Here is a 23,236-nt window from a genome sequence, read left to right as displayed (position 1 = left end):
GTGTGAGGGAGGCGTGTGATCCTCAGGATTTTCAGCATCACCCAGGGCCCCACCACGGCTCTGGGGCCCATGGCTCTACCAGGACTGGATGTGGCCCTTGTGGGTCATGTTGTTGGTCTATACCCCTTGGTCCTGCACTGGCCCCAATCGTCATCCAGAGCAGAGACTGAGGAGGAGGTGGGCCACGTGCTCCTGGGAGCTGAAACTCTACTTTCAGGAATTAAGGCTTAACAGGGTCAATGGGGATCTAAATATCCGCAGGGGTGTTCATCTACTTTGTAAGCATAGGTACTGGGTTGTATAGTGTTTCACCATCCCCAAAATTATGTCCACCCAGAACCTCAGAATATGACCCGATTTGGAAATAGGGTCTCTGCAGACGTAAGTTAGTGACGTAAGTTCAGACGAGGTCATACCGAATTGGGGTGGGCCTTATAAGAGAGCTGTATAAAGACACAGAGAGACACAGATAGAATACCATGTGAGGAATGAGGCAGAGACTGAAGGGAGGCACCTATCAGTCAAGAAACACCAAGGCTTGCCTGCAACCACCACAGGTTAGGAGGGAAGCACAGAATAGATTTTCTCTCAGAGGATCTAGAATGGACGACTTTGCCAATACCTTAATTTCAAACTTATGGCTTTCAGGATTGTAAAAGAATAAATGTCTGCTCTTCTAAGCCACTCTGTTTGTGGTACTTAGTTATGGCAGCCCTGGCAGACTAATATACCATGAATGCTCATTCTTTCATAGTTTTTATTGATTGCTTTTCCCCTTATGATTAAAGTAATAAATATCCACCATAGAACTTTTATAAAATACAACTATACAAAAAGAAAAAATATATTATTTCTTACTCCACTGCCTGAAGGTAAGTGTTCTAAACATGTTGATCTTTCTTTGCCTGGACTTCTGAGTACAAATGTGTGTGTGAATTATCATTTTTTAAAAATTTAGATGATCAATAGGTGTGCTTCTGCATTTCACTTCTGAGAAGGTAAGAGCAGAAAACGGAAACATGTGTAACCCAGTTCTTTTTGACATCTTTAGGTAACATTCATAACAACTTTCAATCTTTCTCTATACCAGAGAGAGTGGCCCACTTGGCAAGGAGGCCCTCCCATTTGTGATGGACGGATGCTGGCAGATGTCTAGTGAATTTAGCACTTAGTTCTAGTTTCTGTTCAACTCCACAGTGCCCAGGAGATAAGACAAAATTGGTAGATTGTAAAATCCTTGACAGCCTCTGGGTTTTAGGACTTAGCATGTCTTTATCATCAAGTCTGTTTACAAAGAAAAGTCTGTTGAAGGTTTTCCCCGTGGAACAGAGTTATTTCAAAATGGCGTGTGATGAAAAGTTACACGAGCTTCCAGCAGCCTTGTCTGCTCCTGACAGGTTATAGGGCGAAATTGTTCTTGGCAGCCCAGGTTAGCCCCTTGAAGTAAGCCTGTTAGCTCCCTGGCTCTGTCGCAGTGTTAGCTGTGTCTGTCACTGATGGCAGAGACAGCAGGAGCGAGACACCGAAGCAGAGTACAAGTCCTCGGATGATGAGACTGGCAAGGCTCAGCACCCGCCTTTCCTCAGACATGAAGGGGTCTGTGCCCTTCCCTCAACATGGAACCAAATGTCTAGTGTCGGCCTGAAGGAGCTCAAACTAGTGCAGTAAAGGAGTATAGAGTCTCCAACTGTGAACCCTGAAAATCTAGACAGGTCTTAGTTAATTTAGCAAGTTTATTTTGCCAGGTTAAGGACATACACCTGTCACACAGCCTCAGGAGGTCCTGACGACATGTGCCCAAGGTGGTCGGGGCACAGCTTGGCTTTATACATTGTAGGGAGATATGAGACAGCAGTCAATATGTGTAAGATGTACAATGGTTCAGTCCAAAAAGGTGGGACAACTTGAGGCAAAGGAGGGACAACTCCAAGTGGAGCAGGGGCGCCCAGGTCATAGGTAGGTAAGAGACAAATGGTTGCATTCTTTTGAGCTTCTGATCAGCCTCTCCAAATGAAGCAATCAGATGTGCGTTTATCTCAGTGAGCATAGGGGTGACTTTGAAATAGAATGGGAGGCAGATTTGCCCTAAGCAGTTGGGCTTGAGTGATTTGGGGGCCTGAGATTTATTTGCCTTTTGCACAACTTTCCACTACCTAAGGAGACGTCACTACCCTTTGATGTAGGAGCTGCAGACTAAACCTGTGTTTGTCTGGTAGCTAACTATCAGCACAGAGGTGGTGAGGCTGCAGTGCCTGGCCACACCCAGCATGCAGAGGCGGCGGGCCTAGGGGTTTTCTTTCTCTCTCCCCCTACTCCCTGCCTCCCTCTTTCCCTCCCTCCCTTCTTGCTTCTGTTCAAGTAATTTAAATTATTTGCCAAAATATAAAACTCTGGAGATTTTGTGCCAAAGAAGGAGAAAGATTCTTTGGTTTGTCTAGAAAAAGCAGAAGACTTGGCATCACTTGTCTGCTTTCCTGCATAGCGACTATTGGTCAAAGCTGAGTTGTGGCTCTGTCTAGACTGGACCTGTGCTGTCCACCTCTCCATAGCCTCAGGCTCAGCGTCCCTCTTTCTATTATTGCCTGGGCCCCGGGGATATGCTGAGGGTGCCCTGCCTGCATGAGCAGAACCTGCTGTGTTCCAAGTCATGTAATCACGGACCTCCCCCGGCACCTCCCCTCCTCCAGAGGCCTGGAGGCCCTTGCTCTGGTTTCCTTCCGTGAATGCATCTCACCCTGAGAGTCATATAAGCCACCTGACCTCAGGTTCCTCATGTGGGCAAGAGGACTGGGCTAGATGGAGGTTTTCTGACTCTTCGTGCCCAGGGCAATGCCGAGGACACCTTACTTAGAACTGGTGGCATAACACCCACTGAGCACTGGCAGCCTTCTACCCTAGATTCAGGCAAGAAGGGGGATGCATTGTTGGTAGGAAATTCAAAACCCCTAAAACTCACCGAAAGTCTGCCTGTTACTTTTGATCACTCAGTGACAAAATACCCTACCAAAAAATATTTTGCTGGTCTGAGTTCTCAACAATTTCTGTGGCTGCTGCTGAGTTTTCATAATATATAAACTTAAACATATCCTAGTTTATTAATTATCCTTTAAAAAACGTTGTAATTTACATGGAGGTTTATTTGAAAAGCTCACAGTTAGGCAGCCACCCCATCACACATTTCCCTGAACGTGTTTGCTTGTCAGTGAGTTTGTAATTGTTTAGAATCCTTCAAGCACTCCTAGTGCAGCTCCTGTCTCCAGGCCCTGCAGAACTACATTTTCCTGCATTTAAACAGTAGTTTCAAAATAAATAACAATTGTGCAATGAACAGAGAGAAGAAATAGAGCTACATTTGCATATATTGCCATTCTTTGTGACCACTTGGAATTTTTATTTGTTTAAAATTTTAAAACATTGAAACACTATAAACTGTAAGGTGTAATATCTATATATGTGTTCATATGTCTATACATATTCATGTGAGTTTAAACTATGAAATAACTTACTAAAATGGGATAGTATCTGCAAAACTTAAATTTATTCTTTTTAAAATATTATTGTTTTAAAACTGAAGAGCAAAGCTAGAAAAAACAAACAGCATTACATCAGCAGTATAGCTAGTCATCTAAATTGTGCTCTTTATAGACACTTCTGTTTTATTTAAATGTTCTTATTAGTTACTGGAGAGTCATTTATATGACATATTATTATATTCCACTGCAACCAAAGAATCACATTTCAAAACTGTTAGGTAAGTATAAAACTTTTGAAGAAATAGCTGTGCTTTTTCTCCCTTTTTGTACTGTAATATTTATTTTCTCTCATACTTTAATTTTATTTTCTTATTTAAGAGCATGATTTTCTATATGTGAAATTGACTGAAAGCAAATTTTCTCTGTTTCCTCCTAGGTCATTATTAGTATTCTTTTCATTCATGATTATTACTAAAAATGATGTGGCATAGAAGGGCAGGGTGTTAACAAATGACTCGTCAACAGAGCCAGATGCATGGGGTAGGGCTGCTGGGAAGGCCCATGGTGAGGCAGGTGAGGCTGAACTGTTTGGGTAGGAGCCAGATGCTGGAGACCCCTGGACCTTCCCTTCCACAACTCCTTGCAGCCCTGAGCTCTTCTGAGGAGCACAGGAAAGCATCTCTGACCCTTGGAGACATTCTACAAATATTAGAGTCCCCTTTCAGCTATGACCTGACTTGCTACCTCCGCCCGCATCAAAACCACCATCATTCCTCTCCGCAAAAACGTCCAGACTGGTTTTCTACTTCCACTCTTATTCACCATGGCAGTTAGACTAATGTTAAAAGTGCATCACATTTGTTCACCTCCTGCCTCAACACCCTCGGATGACTGCATCCCTTCACTCTGGGAGTCAACTCCAGCATCTTATTTTGGCTGTCAGCCTTCCTGCCTGTCTTGGGCATCTTACCTCTGCCCTGGGTTCTGCACTGTCACTGTAATGCACCAAGCTCACTTCTGTCTTAGGGCATGGCACTTCTGTTCCCTCTACTTGGACTGTTTTACCCCTGAATCACCGTGTGACCCAGTCCTCAGCCCACTCAGATTGTGCTCCAGTGTTCCCCTTCCCAGAGACATTACTGGCTAAACCAACCTATGTTCCCCAACTCTCAGCTCTTGATCCTGCTGCCGTTTGTTTCATAACCCTTAGCATTACCCAATGCTTCATTTATTTATGCTTTCTTTACTGATTTATAGATTGACTCTCTCACCCACTAGAAACTGAGCATCAGGGGGCAGGGGACAGCTTTTTTCTTGATCGCCTCCTTAATCTCAGATCCTAGAAAAGTGTCTGGTGCATCGTGGACACTCAATAAAAACTTGTTAAACTATTGAATGAATGGATCTCAGAGTCTTCTTCTAGCTCCATGTTTCTAGAATCACTTATTAATCATCCATCATTCATGGGATATTATGTTAGGGGTGGGCAGTTTTCTGAAGAATTGAGAAAGTGGTCTTCATTTCCAGGGAGCTTACAATATGAAGTGGGAGAGGCTCAGGATGGATGAGTGATCACAGCAGCTTTAACCATCATTAAATTACTAAACAGAACAACAAACCAAAGTAGCCTGAGGGTTAGGGTGAAGGAGGCAAAAAAGTGATCAACAGCTAAGGGAATAATTTGGTAGGTCCCTAGCCCAGTCCCTCTAGGGCTTACATTAATTGTCTCCTGAAGTCCTGCTTATGTGTTTTCTGGGGAGACGCGAATGCTTTAAGGGATCTCGTGTGCTGATAGACTTTTTAATTGCTCTTTTTTTCTGGGATTCCTATGTATGCCCATATAATTTGTATAAACATGAGACTATCGGTATAAATAATAAGAGTAATACTTTCTGTTTACCTTGCTTTTATAATTTTCAAAACCTTTCATTATGTTTTTTTGAAATCTTCGTTTGGTAGTTCTTATTATCCTTATTTTACAAATGGGGACAATGAAGTTCGGAGAGGTAAACTCCTTGTCACACAGCAGACAATCTTGGTTTTGTTGTTGTTGTTGTTGTTGAGACAGGGTCTGGCTCTGTTGCCCAGGATGGAGAGCAGTGGCACTCCAGATCACAGCTCACCACAGCCTCAATTTCTGGGCTCAAGCAATCCTCCTGCCTTAACCTCCTCAGTAGCTGGGACTACTGGTGCACACCACCATGCCTGGCTAATTTTTTATTTTTACTTTTTTTGGAAAGGCAGGGTTTCACCATGTTGCCCCAGCTAGTCTCAAGCTCCTGGGCTCAGTCAACCCACCCACCTTGGCTTCCCAAAGTGCTGAGATCATAGACATGAGCCATCACCCCTAGCCCAGACAACCTTTTGAAGGTAAGGGATTTGTGTTAGTCAGGGTTCTCTAGAGGAACAGAACTAATATACATATAAATGTATATTATATGTACATATAATCTGTTAAATGTACATATAATCTATTAAATGTACATATAATATGTATGTAATATACATACAGATATACATATAAAGGGGAGTTTATTTAGTATTAACTCACATAATCACAGGGTCCCACAACAGGCAATCTGCAAGCTGAGGAGCAAGGAAAGCCAGTCCGAGTCCTAAAACTGAAGAACTTGGAGTTGGATGTTCGAGGGCAGGAAGCATCCACATGGGAGAAAGATGTAGGCTGGGAAACTAGGCCAGTCTAGTCTTTTCACGCTCTGCCTGCTTTATATTTTAGCCATGCTGGTGGCTGAGTACATGGTGCCCACTCAGACTGAGGGTGGGTCTGCCTCTCCCAGCCCACTGACTCAAATGTTAATCTCCTTTGGCGATACCCTCACAGACACTCCCAGGATCAGTACTTTGCATCCTTCAATCCAATCAAGTTGACACTCAATATTAACCATCACAGGACCTAATGCAAGAAAAGCACCCAGAAGGCAGTCATAGACACTCCCTTGTCACTAACCACTTGCTGATCCCTGGTGAGGAATTTACTTTCTTGAATCTTACAGACCTGGACTCTGAAACGAAGGAGTTTAACTAGAATCACTGATTCTCAAATGTGGGTGCACATCAGAATCACAGGGCCTTGGCCTTACCCTGCAGGCTCTGTTTCAGTAGGCTTGTGGTCAGACACAAATATATTTAGGAGATCCTGGGTGATTTGCTCAGCATCCAAGTCTATGCCTGTTTTCCTGGTGCTGTCTCTGAAGAAAGCCCCCTTTCCTTCTGAAATGCTTCCAGGTACATTTTCCTCAAGGTCCCTTCCCAATCTGACTTCTGCTCATCTGAGAAGCAGAGAATTTCCCCAAGGTTTGAATAGTAGGAGGTGTATTTCTCTTCTTCTTCCAGGTGTGGTGGAATCTTTAGTGAATGGCAAGCAGCCAGCCACTGTCCCTTTAAGTAAAAACTCATCCTGTCACAGATAAGCCCTTCTGAGCAGGAGTTATACTAGTAAAGAGAACCACAGAGGCTATTACAAACCTTTGGCATTCCTCACTTCCACTTAAGCTAAATAGGATAAATCACTCCCTCCCCAGTAAGAACTCTTTCAGCCACTTTCCTGTATCACAAAATCAACATTTCCAGGTATCCTCTAATGTACTTCATTTTTCATTATTCTTGTTAGCTTGTCTGGCAGTAATATATTTGCATGACAATTAGTCTCTTTTCAATTAAACATTTGGGTAATTTTGCCATATGGCCACCAATATTGTTACAATTTTAAAAATAAAGGTCTCAAATAAAATACATGAGTACATACACAGCATACAGATAAACAGCATTTGACTTCACCTCTTCTGCTTTTTAATATAACATTTTTTAAAAAATGAGCAACAAATTGCATTTTACCATTCAGCAGTTTCAATTACGGCCATCACCGCAATGTATTTTTCAGGAAGGAAAAAAAATAATAACCTTCACTTCGAGGGGCCATAGTTCATTAGGATGAGTCAGAGAAACCACAGGATGAGTTTGGGATGGAAACACTGCTGCTGTTTGTTAATTATAACCTTCACTGGAAGCAGACAGTCAGGCAGAAAGACCACAGCAAATAGCCCCAATTAGAAAATGACATGTTTGGTGAAAATTCCCCAAACAAGAGCCTTCCTCAGTGACCCAACTTCCTTATACCCCTTACTCTCTCAAAAAACAACTGGCTGGACAAAAATGTGGGACAAAATAACAAAAGACTTGGTTTGCTTTCCAGAAACCCATCCAGGGACCAATTATCTTGAAGGCCCATGTTGTCCAGCAGTGGTGTGTGTGCCCCACTTCTTACAAAGGAGGACCTATGTGTGTCCTGGAGGGAAACACTTTGTCCAGGCTGGTCTCCTAAGTGGAGATCAGGGAATGAGCTATTTTGTGTGTGTTCCTTTGGGAAATGGGGAAGGGGAGGTGAGATGGGTGTGAAGGAGTTTGAAAAAAATCTTTTTTTTCTTTTATCTCTTCTCTTTCCCATGACGAGCAAGGAGATAATGATCTAGTTCTTGTCTTTATCTGTTATGAAAACTATCCTCCTAGCCCCCGTGGTAGTAAGAAATGATTTTTGATATCAGTTTGAGAGTGAAAGCATTAGTTATAAACTTGAGCTTCAGATATGTCAAAATCCTAGGTTTCATCAAGACAAGGAAGCTCAAGAGTACAAAAATTTCATCATCTTTCATAGAAAGTCTCCGTGCTTTGGTAAAAATCAATAGTAATAAAAATAAAATTAAAATAACATAAATAACAATGATGAGGAAGAGGATGATGACATTGTCTCAATGTTACCAGTAGGCCGAATGGAAGGACTTACAAGCACATAATTATAAAAATAACTTTGCTTTTGTTTCTCCTAGTCCCTTTAAACTTGCTTGTTTGCAGACAGGCCTTCCTTTGTCCTCATATGAAAATGCAGAAAGACTTTCAGACCATTCTGATCACTCTTACGCAACTGCAAGCACTCAAGCACTTATGTCATACATAAGCTCCGTTCAGTAATTAACAATATCCAGTGCTAGCTAAAATGAACAAGACAGAAAATACCGAGCATTAACAAGGGTCTAAAGCAACTAGAACTCTCATCACTGCTGGTGGGATTATAAATGTTACAGCCACGTTTGAAAATTGTTGGGCAGTATTTACTAAAATACACACACATGCACACACACATATAAATAATCGAAAATGATCTTATTAACTCCAAGGTGCCTATGAGTCTGTTAATCCCAGGGCCTATGTACAGAAATGTGTACACAGATTTACTACATGCCATGTATTAAAATTTTCACACTATATGTGATAACTCCAAACTGCAAACTACTCAAATTTCTATCAGCAGTGGAATGGATAAATAAATTTAGGTACAGTCATTCAAATGAATACTATACATAGAAGGTGTAATCTACGAGAATGTGCAAAAATATGGATGACTCTCATAAACATAATGTTGAAAGAAGCCAGTCACAGAAGTGTACATATTGTAAGATTCCATTTATAGAAAAACTACAAACAGGCAAAATGAATGTGTGCTGTTAGACAATTACTCTATCAGTTATCATGTGGCAGAGGTGAGAGGAGAGTGACAGGAAAGGAGTGTGAAGGCATCTGGGTTGCTGGTGAATTTCTCTTTATTGATGGTGGGGATTGTCACACAGGTGTGGTCTGCGAACACTTATTGAGCTGTATGCTTGTGATATGTGTCCTTTTCTATATGTGTATAATATTAAAGTAAAACATTTAAAAATGTTCATTCCTATGTGATAGTCAAAGCATTCCATTTCATTCAAAGTGAAGACTTATACCCTAACTCTAGCCAGGCCTATTATAGCGCATGGGCACTGTTTCTGAGCCTCAGGGGATTGGGAAGAGTGGGGAGCAAGGAAATGTAAGGAGAACTATTAATAAAAAGCTCTTCACTGACAGGCATGAAGCTGTTACAGCGAATGTGCTGATGTTCCTCCCAGGTCCCCGCCCATGAAGTGCTGTGAATATTGGCTGCTAATGGCTCATAGTTGTCCCCCTTTTGGGAGAATTTCCCTTTGACCAAATGGAAGCCACCTTTTCTGAGTCATGGCCCTTCACCTCCCTATCTAACTCCCCAACTTTCTCCCCCACTGCTTCCTCTCCTTCCCCCACATTGCACTCAGCAGTCAATGACCAACTGACCGGGAGGTAAAAGCCTGGCCCCATTTCTCCAGGACAGACCAGAGCTTGCTGTGGGACAAGTCAGGGGCTAGCCTCTAACAGAGGCCACATCCTTGTTTTGCATCTCTCCCTTTTATTCTGCTTTGCTGAGAGCACTCCCCCAGTAAACCACTTCACAAGAATCCCTATTTCAGACAACGTTCCCAGGAAGCCCAACCAAAGACAGCTGGCTCAGAGCTCAACAAGCTTGGGAACAGTTGCAGTCTGGTGCTTTCTTCTGGTTTTCTTATAAGGCTTCTCGGCTCCCTGGTGGTCTTTTACCTTCAGACCCTCGGATACTGCGATGCTCTCCACTCTAGTGGTCACATATCTTCTCGTTAGCCCCTGGAAACCTGTGCCGACCACCCCAACGCCGGCTCCCCAATGTGGCCTCCATCTGGTCCTTGAACACTCTGAGTACATCATCTTAACAAACTCCAGGGGAGTAAGCTGCCTAACACCATCATCTCCCCCTTACCAGGCCATCCCTCACATTGTAAGGGTGAGCGAAGGGCACCAGTCCGCATCACTCCTCTACCTGCAAGGGGACATATAACAGACTCCTGAGTCATCCCCTGAGCCTCCTCCTAAGAGACTTGAGGGGAGGAACAGATACCCTCCCATGCCACACTCTTTGAGGGTTGTGAGGTATTCATAGTGCAGGCTTTGCCAAAGAGAGGATCATGAAATGTGAAATCATTATTGTGTGGCTTTTTGGATATTTCTGTATCTGATATTTATTAAATCATGATACTTCAATTAAAACTTCCAACTTAGAATCCTGTTACATTGAAATATTTGAAGAGTGCATTAGTGTCCACCAGAAAGGGAACGTTTCCTCTGCATTACTCACTAGTTCCTGGATTATCTTGCTTTTTTGCCTCTAGGTTTTATTTTATTTTATTTTATTTTATTTTATTTTATTTTATTTTATTTTATTGAGACGAAGTCTCGCTCTGTTGCCAGGCTGGAGTGCAGTGGTGCGATCTTGGCTTACTGCAACTTCCACCTCCCACGTTCAAGTGATTCTCCTGCCTCAGCCTCCAAAGTAGCTGGGACTGCAGGCACCCGTCAACACACCCAGGTAATTTTTATATTTTTAGCAGAGATGGGATTTCACCATGTTGTCCAGGATGGTCTCTATCTCTTGACTTTGTGATTTGCTCGCCTCAGTCTCCCAAAGTGCTGGAATTTCAAGTGTTAGCCACCAGGCCCTGCCTCCTCTAAAAATTTTTTGTAGAGCCCATCAGAGACTGTGAATTCTCCACATGGTCTATGGGTGAAAGAAATTCTGGAGGCTACTTCTCTAATTTGAGAGGACACGTGTAGATATGAGAGCCCACAATACTGTTCTTCCCATCTATAGCACCCGGATTTTCCTCTCTCCCACCGTGTTACACATTTATCTGTTTCAACATGAAGTTCCTGAACCAGGTTCTATTTCAAGATGCCAGGGAGCCCGTGGGTATGTGTAATCCACCGGAAAGAGCCCTAATAATTCTGCTTTCAAGTCCCAGTCTAGCAAAGTCATTGGTCCTCACTTTCCTCAGCTTCAAATGAAGGAGTCGTACCTTGTAACTCCCAAGATCCTCTTCTATTCTGATATTCTGGCTTTCGTTATCTTGAATTCCATTGTTAGATTGAATTGACTTGTCAGCTTAGAAACAATGATTGGCACAACATCCATATTCAGAGACAGCCTCAGTCTGACTGTCTGGTCTTTGTCAGGACAATGCGATAGGCAAATCTCAACCTGTGAGTCTTCTTATAGAGACCTTAAAACAATCTTGAAAAAAAAAAATAGCAATGATGTAAGTCCGAGAAGTAGGGCCCCTTTACAAATAGCAATGCTGTGGGCTCATGCAGACAGGTCTGATGTAGCTCCTATTTTAATTGAATCACCCACTTGGCAACTGAACAACAACAATAAACTGCTTGTTGCTGGCTTATGTCTCTGTTAGAAAAAAACAGTGTTCACTCTCAAATGCTTCTAGGCCTTTTGCTTTATTAAGAAACTTGATATAGTTCAGTAAGGATGTGGTCCATCTCAGATTTATAGCCAGCTTTCTAATCCAACCAGATAGGATCTCAGGGCAGAAAAACATATGCCTTGTTTTTGTTTTGATGAGACAAAACCCCCAAAATGGGAAGTCCATGGTCTCCTGACTCAATCTCCCAGGTCTGAGTGCCTGCCCTGCTGTAGCTGGGCTGCCACCCCAGGCCTTCCCCCTCCTGCCCAGCCTGTGGCTGCTTCTGTCCTTCCTGGAGCTGCCCAGACCTTTGCTCATGTGTGCAACCTTTTCAGAGGCCTGTTGACAGGTTTGAAAATAAAGCAGGCGATGTAAAGAACACGCAAGTCATAGATATATGAAAATCAAGCAGTTTGGCTCTACGGAGTGGGATTAGTGAGGATCAGCTGTGCAGCCAGGCTGCTCCTGGGAGGGAGGCCTCCTCCTGCCTGAAGCTGGGGCGCTGGGGCGCCGGGGCACTCTCTGCCTCAGCTGTGCAGCTGTAGCTCTGGGCCATCTCTGTCTATTCTCAGACACTCCTGAGCTGTCCCAGAATGCCAGGGCACATGGGCTGCCAAATTGCCCAGGTGGGTCCAATAGTAGTTGATAATATGGTGCTTGGGGAGGGACCTTTCCTGTCCCCACAATGTGAGGGGCAGGGCTTCTGCTGGGGCCAGAGCCCTGGGACTGGAAGCTGAAGTGGGAAGGGCAGAGAGAAGACCTATCAGGGGCAAACAACCCTCAGGGGACACTGGTAGCTTTGCACAGTGTCAGACTGTGCTTGTAGATATTGGGGGAAAGAGTAAAATAACTATGATCTGAGGGTGATACTCAGGAACTCTGACATAAACATGAAGTGATGATACTCATACCCTGGAGACGGGGCATTGGCTTCTCTTTCTGTTTGCCTACTTTTTTCCTGCTATTTATTCACATTGGTGTGCAAAATAATTATTCTGCGTCCAAAAGTCCATGAGATAGAGACTTCTGTTTCTTTGTGCAAATACGTCAGTATCTCTCTGGGAAAAATAAATAAAATAAAAGGTTCCGAGTATTGGGTATCAGCCCATGCTTTGAAAAGTACCCCAATGATACGATAGGAACAGCGTGAGTATCTTGCAGTGACAGACGAGTCACACAGGGGACTCACAGGCATCTCATTTTAAAAATGAACTGACTCTTCCATAGACCCTGCAGCCTACCCACAACTTGGTGTCCTGACTTCCATCCCTGTCCCTGTGCTGTTGAGCTTGTTCCCTCCAGGTTCAGGGTGGCTGTCTGGTCTAGTCTGACCAAGCCCTCTTCTAGAATAGGCACTGGAATTTGAGAGATTACAGAAATGAGCTTAGGAACTTTAGACTTTTCACCAGATAGAAAATTTGCAAACATGTTTTTCCCTGTAACCAGGTTGAGTGATCACATTGTCATCACTAAACTGCCAAGTTCATCAAAATATTAATAATTGTCTTGAAGAGCTGATGAAACCAGAATAGTCTGAAAACAGGGATGGAAAATGATTCTCATGGAAAAGAGAAGGCTGAGTGGTCTGAGTGGTTGCAATGAAAGTCTAGGAACTAGAAAGAGACAGGGAATGTACACTGACGGAATCGAGAAAATGTCATGCGTGAATGTAAAGACTAACCCAGAGAGGATACTTGAGGACCTGCCTTTTCTCCCATAATATGCGCTATGATTCAGTCAAACTAAGCCACAAGATATTCCTTTAATTATCCTGTGCATTCCTCTCTTTGCTCAAATGTTCCCTTTTCCAGGAATAAACTTCCCACAGTACCATTAACCACCAACATTTCTTCACGAATTGGTTTGTGACAATGTACTGAAGGCTTGTGCATCACATCAACTATCTCATTTAATCCTCGTAACCACATTATGAAGTAGGTGTTAACATGAGCTCTGTCTTGCAGCTACAGAAATTATGATGTAATAGCTTAAGTAACTTGCCCAAGGTTAGGCTAGTAATAAGAGGCAGAGCTGGGGTTCCATCTTAGACAGCCTGTTCCTACATCTTTAACATCTGTGTGCGCCAGTAAAGATAATGCTACTGTTCTAAGAATCCTTAAAGGACCAGCTTGAATTCATGAGACTTTCTTCCCCCAGGATAAAGCACTCCCTTGCTGATGTCCCCACAGTCCAGGCTGGTGCTGATGCTATCCTGCATCAGAGCCACTTGTGTCCGTGTGTGCACTCTTTGTCAGGGTCTGACACTGTTGCATCGTATATCACCTGTGTTGTCATGGTCAGTGCTCAACAAATGCCCCTACTGATTCGAGTATATGAGCAAGTCAAATAGAAAAAATGTAATAATTTATTAGGCTTCTGCTGTATGCATAAATTATTGTATTTTATCCGTACAACATTTATTATTCTTATTTTTCAATGAGGAACCGGACTTAGGGAGATTAATAACTTGCCTGAAGTCACAGAGGCAGAGGGGCAGCATAAAGATTCAGCTGCCAATTTGTCAGATTCCAAAGCTCTTTTACTGCAGCACCTCTCCTTCCAAGTGTGGGAGAGTGGGGAGGGAATTATGTGTCAGTGTTGGATGAGAATGGCTTGGTAGAACTTGGAGGTGAGCTTCTCATGAACAGGGCTTCTTGGGACCTGTGATCTTGTCTTACATGAGTCACACCAAATTATTAGAAATCAAAGCGTCAATTGAGGAAAACCACGCCAGCCCCCAGAAAGCTAATTGAGCCCTGTAGTCTCAAAGCAGGTCTAGTCATTGCTCTTGAAAAATGCAATTTAGCCATTCCTCCTTCCTCCTTACAGCTGATATCAAATACATGAAACATCATATGTAATTAGAGTCCATGAACATTTGTGTCACTTCACACAATTAAAACTATGTTCTGCTATTCCTGGGAAACATATTTTTAGTTTAAGCTGGGGTGTAATGAGATCTCTAAAAATAACACCATGAAAGGTGAGGCTAAGTGTAGGGGCTGAGTTCACCCCAGTGCTGAGGCTGTAAAACATTATTCATGGTCCATTTAAAGCTCTTGAGCCCTGGGCCAACTTTTTTGCTTGGACAGAAGTTTGGTTCATCCTATTTGGACCCAACTCACTTTCCATCTAAATGGTGGTGGTCTGAGTGAGAGGGACTTAGACTAGGCCATTAGAGGAATTTTACAGCAGCTGAGGCAGCTCAGGGCCACTTTCTCTCCGAGGGGCTCTGGTTACATTCAGGCTGAAAGGCTTGGATATTGAGTGTTGAGACCACCCCACAGCTCGCCAGCTTGCTGCCCTCTGGCATGATGGCTCCTCTCAGAGTCAAGCTCCCCAGGTTTTGGCAAGCCCTATGGCTACAGAAATAACAAATGATCTCCCAGCTTGGCAGTGGGAGGGTTCAGGCATGCCTGTAACCTCAGACACAGAATATGGCACCCAATAGCGTGCAGAAATGGTGATACAAGGCTTGTAACAGATGTGAGAAACTTCAAGATTTCAATAATTCAGGGCTTTGGAGGGGATATGATTTTCTTGGACAGAAAAGTGCCGTATTAAGTGCACCACCCGCAGTACTTTAAACACGCATACACGCACACTCTCGCACCACACGGAACACGTCCTCGTGTGTGCCCATTGCCAGCGCTCCTGCTCCCTTGCTTAAGGTAGACCTGACATCAGCAGCAGATGGTCATTATCAAGTTTCTTATCTCATCCTTGTTGCCCCAAAACATAATTTCTCCTGCCCTTGGGGCTGTGCTAATGAGGTTGATGTTACAGGCTGGATTCTGTGGATACTCTAGGTGATTTCACTCTCTTTCCTGGTCATAAATGTTGTTTGCTTCTTTGTTCTTCTGGTTCATCTGTTTATTTACATTCAGCTTCCACCAAATACAGATTTGGGGTGAGGTCAGAGATTCCATTCTATTCACTGATTTATAAATATCTTTCTCTCTCTTTCTTTCTCTCTCTCTCTTTCTTTCTCTTTCTTTCTTTTTCTTTCTCTTTCTTTCTCTTTTTCTTTCTTCTTTCTTTCTTTCTTTCTTTCTTTCTTTCTTTCTTTCTTTCTTTCTTTCTTTCTTTCTTTCTTTCTCTTTCTCTTCTTTCTTTTGTGTGTGTGTGTGTGTGTGTGTGTGTGTGTGTGTGAGAGAGAGAGAGAGAGAGAGAGCTTGTTTTTGATACAGGGTCTCACTCTGTCACCCAGGCTGGAGTGCAATGGTGCAAACGTGGCTCACTGCAGCTTCTACCTCCTGGGCTCAAGCAATCCTCCTATCTCAGTCTCCTGAGTAACTAGGACTACAAGTGCATGCCACCATGCCTTGCTAATTTTTGTCTTTGTTGTTGTTTTGCCATGTTGCTCAGGCTGGTCTCGAACTCCTGGGCCCAAGCAATCCACCCACCTTGACCTTCCACAGTGCTGGCATTACAGGCGTGGGCCACTGTGCCTAGTCACAAATATCATCTTTCTTTAAGTGTAAACATGGTCTAGTACAAGCTAGTCCACTACAGGGAGAAGTGCCCAGAGCCAAGTCTTTGTTGTTGATGCTAGCAGGGTTATTTTGGGGAGGTTAGCAGCAGAGACCGAACTAATCCTAATTCTGTGTATGCAGTCTCAGGCCAAAGGACAATACTGAGGACAGACTCTGTGACCTTCGGCATGCACAGGGCATGTGACCACACTTACAGTGCCTTGTTCAGAGGCGGGCAAGAGTCATTTTAAATTTTTGTCGTAACATGAGTAAATGTAAAAAAATTATTGTTATTATTATTATTTTGCTGTGCTAAGATAATTGGATAGTCCTTCTTGGGACTGAAGTGACTGACCACATATTTGTACATGTGTGACTATTTGCTTCATCCTTCATTCCTAGGCTAAAATAGACTGTCTTCCCTTCCCTACCTAATTAGAGAAGTCATTCCCTAGTCACTGAATCCTTCACTTTAAAGGCAGCAGAGCATTTTTAGATGATCAAGTACATCCTCACCAATTTTATAATTGAGATCAAAACCCTGGTTGGAGAAATGACTTACCCAACATCTCCGGAGATTCAGTTCGGATTTGGAGATACTTAAAGACACAAGTTAACATTTCTTGAATCTTTCCTTTCAATTTTCATCAAATAAGACCTGCCCTATATAGACTTTCAGTAGTTTATCTCTAGTGGGTTTTTTTTGTACCCCTTTCCTCCCTAGACAGCTCACTGAGTATACTCTACTCTCTTTCTTTCTCAACGGGCCCTTATCTGAAACAGTTATTAGGAAAAGACCAGACAAATGTATTCACATTCTGGCACAAATGACTGGTCATAGCTGCTTCCTCATTTGTGTATCTCATGGGGATTAGATTGTACTGAAAAGTGTTAAAATCTAGTGACAGAATTCAAGGCAGCCTCAGGCCAATGGTAGGCATTTTGGGGAGGTGGTGACTAAAATTACACCATGGCTTGGAAATTAAGAGGTCTGACTTAGACCTGTTGAAGAATTGTGGGTTGCAAGATCTGGTAGAGGCCATTAACTCATGCAGTTTGCTAATAGATAAGGAAACGGAAATCCAGGGGAGGGAAACTGAGGTTTTCCCATGGGCAAGCAGCTGGTTAGTTAAGGGCAGAGCAGAGATGTGTCTCTAGGATTTACATTTAAAAAGTGGGCATGACTTAACAAAATGATTTACCATTTGGCTGTTCGTTTATTCATTCTTTTAAGAAATACATTTTTGTATGCCTACTCTGTGTCCAGCAGAGTTTGTCATTAAATGATGAACAGAGACACTAGTCTTGCCCTGCTGGGGCTTATAATCAATGGGTTGGGGACATAGAGGAAGAAAGACACACTCACCAGAAACAGATAATTACAAATTGTGATAAGTCCCTGTCTTGCTGAACTTACCACCAACATTTGACACAGTTGATTAGTCCCTCCCTCTTGAGATGCTTTATTTATTTAGCTCCTGAGAAACCACTCTCTTGATTTTCCTCCTACAGAGCAGGCTTCTCCTTGTCCTGCTTTTTAGCTGGTTCATTCTCATATTCTTAGCTTCTAAATATTGGAATACCCCAGAAGCCACCCCAGTCTTCTCTGGTGAACTCCTAATTTGTATATCAGGCTGTATACTTGAGTTCTCTACTAGGCTGTCTAATAGATACATGTTACATAATACGTTCAAAATCACAACCCTCATTTCCCATTCTCATCTCCAACCTTCTCCTCCCCAGCTGTTCATCTTAGGAAATATAAATGTACTCTTCCAGTGACTCATATGAAAACCTTGGAGTCATCTTTGATTCTCTTCTTTCTCTAATACTCAGTTTCCGGTACATCTCTGTAAGTCCTGTAGTTCTTACCTTCAAAATAGATCCAGAACCCAACCATTTGTCAACCACTTTATGACCTTTATCACTCTGGTCCAAGACAACATCACTTCTCACCAGGAGTACTGGAAAAACCTCCTGACTAATCTTCCTCTATTTGCACCAGCCTGAGTGGCCCCTTCCAAATGTTGGATTATTTTGCTGAAAACACTCATCTCACACAGAATAAAAGCTCAAGACCTGACAGTGGCTGGCAAGACCATACAAGACCCAGACCCCTGCCATCTGTTTTTATTTCCCATCACTCCCTCCCTCCCTCTCTCGCTTTTCCTCAATCCTGTGGAGTCCACTTAGGCTCAGGGTCTTCTCACTCACTGCTTCTTCCACAAACGCCCACACAGCTTGTTCCCACCCTCTCTGCAGGTCTCTGCTCATCCATTATGCTCTCAGTGGCGCCTTTTGAGTCCTCCTGTGAAAAGACATTCCACCCAGGAATGCCCATCTCGCCTCGCTTTATTTGCTTTATTTTTCTCTTTAGTACATGTCATCATGTAACTTTGTCTGCATTTATTGGTTTATTTGTTTCTTCCTTGTCTGCCTTACTCGCAGCCAGAATGTAGACTCCAGGTAAGCAGGGAGTTTTGTCTGCTTCCTTCTCCTTATGCCTAGAACAATGCTCAGTAAAGATTTGTTAAATGAATGAATGAATTGAAGCTGAGATCTGAAAAGTCTCAGTTAAAAGGCTGGTGGGAGCTATCTGTAGAGAACCACCCCAGAGAAATTACTATAGGTATAAAGAAAATGAGGGGATAAAGCTGGGCCCTGAGAACCTAAAGAAAGGAGACAAATGGGCTGAAAGGAAGCAGAAGTTGGCAGAGACTGGTTTGTGTGGAACCTTGGAGCCATGATGGGGACTTTGGTTTGAGCCTCGGTGAGAAGGAAGGCTATAGACAGGCTTTAAGCAGGGAGTCCTTTTAATGTGGAGGTTCCCATAAGTGCAAAGTCACAGTTCCTGACCTCAAGAAAATCAGTGTCTATGAGGGGAGCCCATCACAAACACACAGTTAACAGCGTGAAGCGCCTGGGTGACCTGGGAATATATCCCTCTTCCTTGAGGGCGAGGAGAAGAATCAGAAATTTTCTAGAGGTTTTAATATTTTTAAAGACATTATTAAAAAAAAAAAAACAGTTTTAGGCTCATTGCAAAATTGAGAAGGTGGTTCGGAGAATTTTCATATACCTGCTTCCCCTACACATGCACAGTCCCCCTATTATCAACATCCTCCACCAGAGTGGTGCATTTGTTACAACTGATGAACCTGCATTGATTCATCATTGTCACCCAAAGTCCATAGTTTACATTGAGGTTCACTCTTGGTGTCATACCATTTGGTGGGTTTAGACAAATGTATAATGGCATGTGTTTACCTTTATAGTATCATGCAGAGTAGTTCCACTGTCCTAAAAGTTCTCTGTGCTCTGCCTATTCATCCCTCCCTCCCTTATTGGCTGTCACTTATCTTTTACTGTCCCCATAGTTTTCCCTTTTCCAGATTGTCATATAGGTGGAATCATATAATATATAATCTGTTTAGATTGACTTCTTTCATTTAGTAATATGCACTTAAATTTTCTCCATGTCTTTTCATGGCTTGAGAGCTCATTTCTTTTGGGCACTGATTAATATTCCATTTTTCTCCTATACCACAATTTATTTACTTATTCACCTGCAGAAATGGCATCTTGGTTGCTTCCAAGTTTTGTCAGTTATGAATAAAACTGCTATAAACATCCATGTGCAGGTCCAATTTACGGGTGGATATAAGTTTTCATCTCCTTGGGGTAAAAACTAAGGAGTATTATTGTTGGATCATATAGTAAGAGTATGTAGTTTTGTAAGAAACTGACAAATTGTCTTCCAAAGTAGCTGTAGCATTTTGCATTCCCACCAGCAATAAATTAGAGTTCCTATTGCTCCACATGCTTGTCAGCATTTGGTGTTGTCAGTGTTCTGGATTCTGGACATTTTAATAGGTGTGTAATGGTGTCTCATTGATGTTTTAGTTTGCAATTCCCCAGTGACTTATGGTGTTGAGCATCTTTTCTTATCCTTGTTTGTCATCTTAATATCTTCTCTGGTGAGATGTCTGTTCAGGTCTTTGATTCATTTTTTGATCAGGTTTTTTGTTTCCTTATTGTTGATTTGTGTATTTTGGAAAACAGTCCTTTATCAGATATGCCATTTGCAAATATTTTCACCTAATCTATGATTTCTCTTTTCAGTCTGAGATTTTAATTTTCTGACCTGAATCTGTAAGGAGAAATAGAAGATCAGGCATGTGGTGCACCAGGCAGAGAGAAAGCCAGAGAGAACCACATGTGCAACAGTGCAAGCGTCTGCCATCTCAGAGAGTGGTGTGAGGCTTGAACTGCTAAATAAAAATGTGTTTTTCAAGGTTGAACCTAAGTCTGGCTGACTCCCAAGTCCATGTCTTTTCACTATACCATGCTGAGAAATGGTTTTGAGGCCAAATGGAAGGAGGCAGCCGGGGTAGGCTGGAGGACTTTCAGAGATCACAGGCTTGCTGGCTCCTGTCGGAACAGGAAAAGAGCATCCATGCTGACAGCTACTTTTCACAGAAGAGGGAAATATGGCTCAGGGAGAGGAAACTACTTGTTCAAGATCACACAGCTTGTGAGAGGCAGGCTCGTCGTCCAGTTTTGCAGGGATGGTGTAAAAAAGCAAAAGAAAATGTCATTTTACATTGAACTGAATTGAGAAAATACTCATGAACTTCTTAGGGATGGAAAACATTTTGCAGTAGTACCTATTTTTCCTACATTGTGTGTGTGTGTGTGTGTGTGTGCCCACGCACATATCATACTTTTCCAAAGGAACTTGTAAATGCCTCAGCTTAGTTCTGCTTCTCTGGTTTGATCAATAAGAATTTTAAATCAATTAATGCTTAATTCTCCTAACAATTAGTTTTTATTTTATCCAGAGTAAAACTTCAAAAAAAGTTTTATTAATAATAGAAATCATAACAATAATATTAATCACTGTTACGATGTGACAGCAGAAACCTGTCATCTTTTTATGCCCAATCCAAATGGCAACTGGAATAGAGTTAACATGAGTATTACCACCAGCCTAAATTCCCTGGTAGGTGGAATTTACTCTCCCCTGAAACCCCCACCACAGTTAAGCTGTGTTTACTGGTAGTCTGCAATGCAATTTGGGAAACTTCTGTCAGCTACACACATTTTAAATACAATTCAGGCAATGCACAGACATAACCAAAGCGGAGCTTGAAGACAGCTGAAAGAAGTGTGAAGGAGGGGCTCGTCCATTAGGAATAGGCCTGTTTTGACCATCACAGAAATATACCTCTTTGGTCCTAGAGCTGAAAAGAATATTAAAGTTTCAATTAGACCATTCTGTGACTTCAGAGAGAACCATACTCAAGCCAACCCAAGCAAAATCCATCCTGATATTCTAGATCAAAGTTCAACAAATATTTTCTGTAAAGCACCAGATAGTAAGTATTTTAGGCTTTCTGAGCCATAGGGTCTCTGTCATAACTACTCAATTTTATCCTTTTAGAAGAAAGCAGACATAGACATTTGGCAAATGAATGGGCATGATTGTTTTCCAGTAAAACTTTATTTACAAACACAGGTAGTAGGGCTGAATTTCACTTACAGGCAGTGGTTTGCCAACTCATGTTCTAAATCTCTAGAAGAGAAACTGCCTAAGCTTCTCTAGGAAGTTTTCGGCTTTTATCACTGGACATTCTTCACTATGTCTAGTTCATATCCCTTTGTGTATCCTTTTGTATAATACAAATCCTTCTACTATACCCCGGGGAGATGGAGAACATCTGTTTGGGGCATCCTTTTGTTGGAAGGACTAACTGCCATAGGAAGAAGGATGAAAGATTAGCATAAAGTTTGCTAATCAGAGGACAGGCATTCATATCTTGGCTTCACTACTTGTTGTATGATCTTAGACAAGTTGCTAAACCATTCTCTCTGCCTCAGATTTTTCATCTGCAAAATGGTTCTATTCATGATACTAAAATCATGGTGCTGTTGTGAGCATTAAGTGAGATGATGCATTGCAAAGCACTTTAACTTAGTTCTTTAATAAATGTGAGGTGGAAAGGAAAGGAGAGGTAGAGAAAGAGAAAAAATTAGATTACCCTGACATTGAAAAATGCAATTATTTGGGAACAGATAAACTGGTAGACCCTATTTGGAGATTTTAGCAAAGAGACCAAAGACAGTCATACGTGTTGGGTTGAATAATTATCTATCTATTACACTATCTTTCACTACACTTCATAGTCTACATCATTCTAAAATTATCTTGCCCATCTGTTTACTTCCTTATTGACTGTCTTTCCCCCACTAGAATGTAAAATCCTAGAGAGACGGGCCATATCTGTGTCATTCATTACTGTACCCTCAGTACCTAGAAGAATCTTTGGCACATAGTAAGTATTCAATAAATAATGGTTCAATGGAAGAAAAAATGAATGGGAAGGTTGTCTCTTCTGTGCAGTACCCAGCTTCAAGAATAATCCAGCATAGTGACAAAGGAACCTGCTTCCAGCCAGCCATCATCATCAGCATGGGTATCACCCTCATGGCAGACATCACTATCAGACCCTTGTTGTGTGGCTTCTGGACTTACCAAGGATTTCTGACAACTGTTAAACTGAATTTTATCCCAGCTACCTTATTTTTTGACTTAGGCCATACTCCCAGATGCATAAAAGGAGGATAAAAAGTAGATCTTCTTTACAAGAACAAGTAATGGCTTGTTAAATATAAAACAAATGAAGAAGGCATCACCTTTGTGAAATCCCTATATCCACCTAAGGGCTGGATGGAAAAACAGACAAACACCTATTTCTTTCTATGTGGTTCATGGCTTCTCTGTGTTTTCCAGATTTCTGTTTGTATCCTATTGGAGGATAATGGCCCAAAGGGAATCATGTTATTCATCTAATCTGGCCATGACCATGTATCTACCAGCAGTATATATTACACATGAAATACCCCCTAAACTACCTTTCTTACTTTGTTTGCTCTTTCTTCTTCCCTCTCTACATTCCATTTTTAATGCATATTTATTGAGCAAATGATTATATATGTAATATAGTTCTAGGCATTTATCCTTCTTTAATAGGAAAAGAACAGTTATTATCTATAAGGCAATTTGAGAACATGTGTAAAGCAGCCCATCAACAGTGTAAACTCTGAGAGGATGAGGAAATGACAAATGTGGAGGGGGAGGCCACAG

The 23,236-nt window shown here is 42.2% G+C and overlaps 1 long non-coding RNA gene across 3 annotated transcripts in view; it reads left to right on the top strand.

Moving 5' to 3' along the window:
- LOC106993488 (uncharacterized) overlaps window positions 1-23,236 on the top strand; it is a 75,216-nt gene that overhangs the window by 30,299 nt on the left and 21,681 nt on the right. For 2 of the 3 annotated variants that reach the window (XR_013412324.1, XR_013412322.1), the window contains one exon: window positions 3,910-4,869. This is a non-coding gene — a long non-coding RNA (uncharacterized LOC106993488). Of the gene's footprint in view, window positions 1-3,909; window positions 4,870-10,610; window positions 10,729-23,236 lie in introns of those variants that run through there. The other variant, XR_013412323.1, reaches the window with a different exon arrangement.

This window comes from Macaca mulatta, chromosome 1 (assembly GCF_049350105.2).
Source record: "Macaca mulatta isolate MMU2019108-1 chromosome 1, T2T-MMU8v2.0, whole genome shotgun sequence".
In the NCBI taxonomy this organism is placed as follows: domain Eukaryota; kingdom Metazoa; phylum Chordata; class Mammalia; order Primates; family Cercopithecidae; genus Macaca; species Macaca mulatta.
The sequence above is the reverse complement of the archived record's forward strand: the minus strand, read 5'-3'. Positions and strand labels throughout refer to the sequence as shown.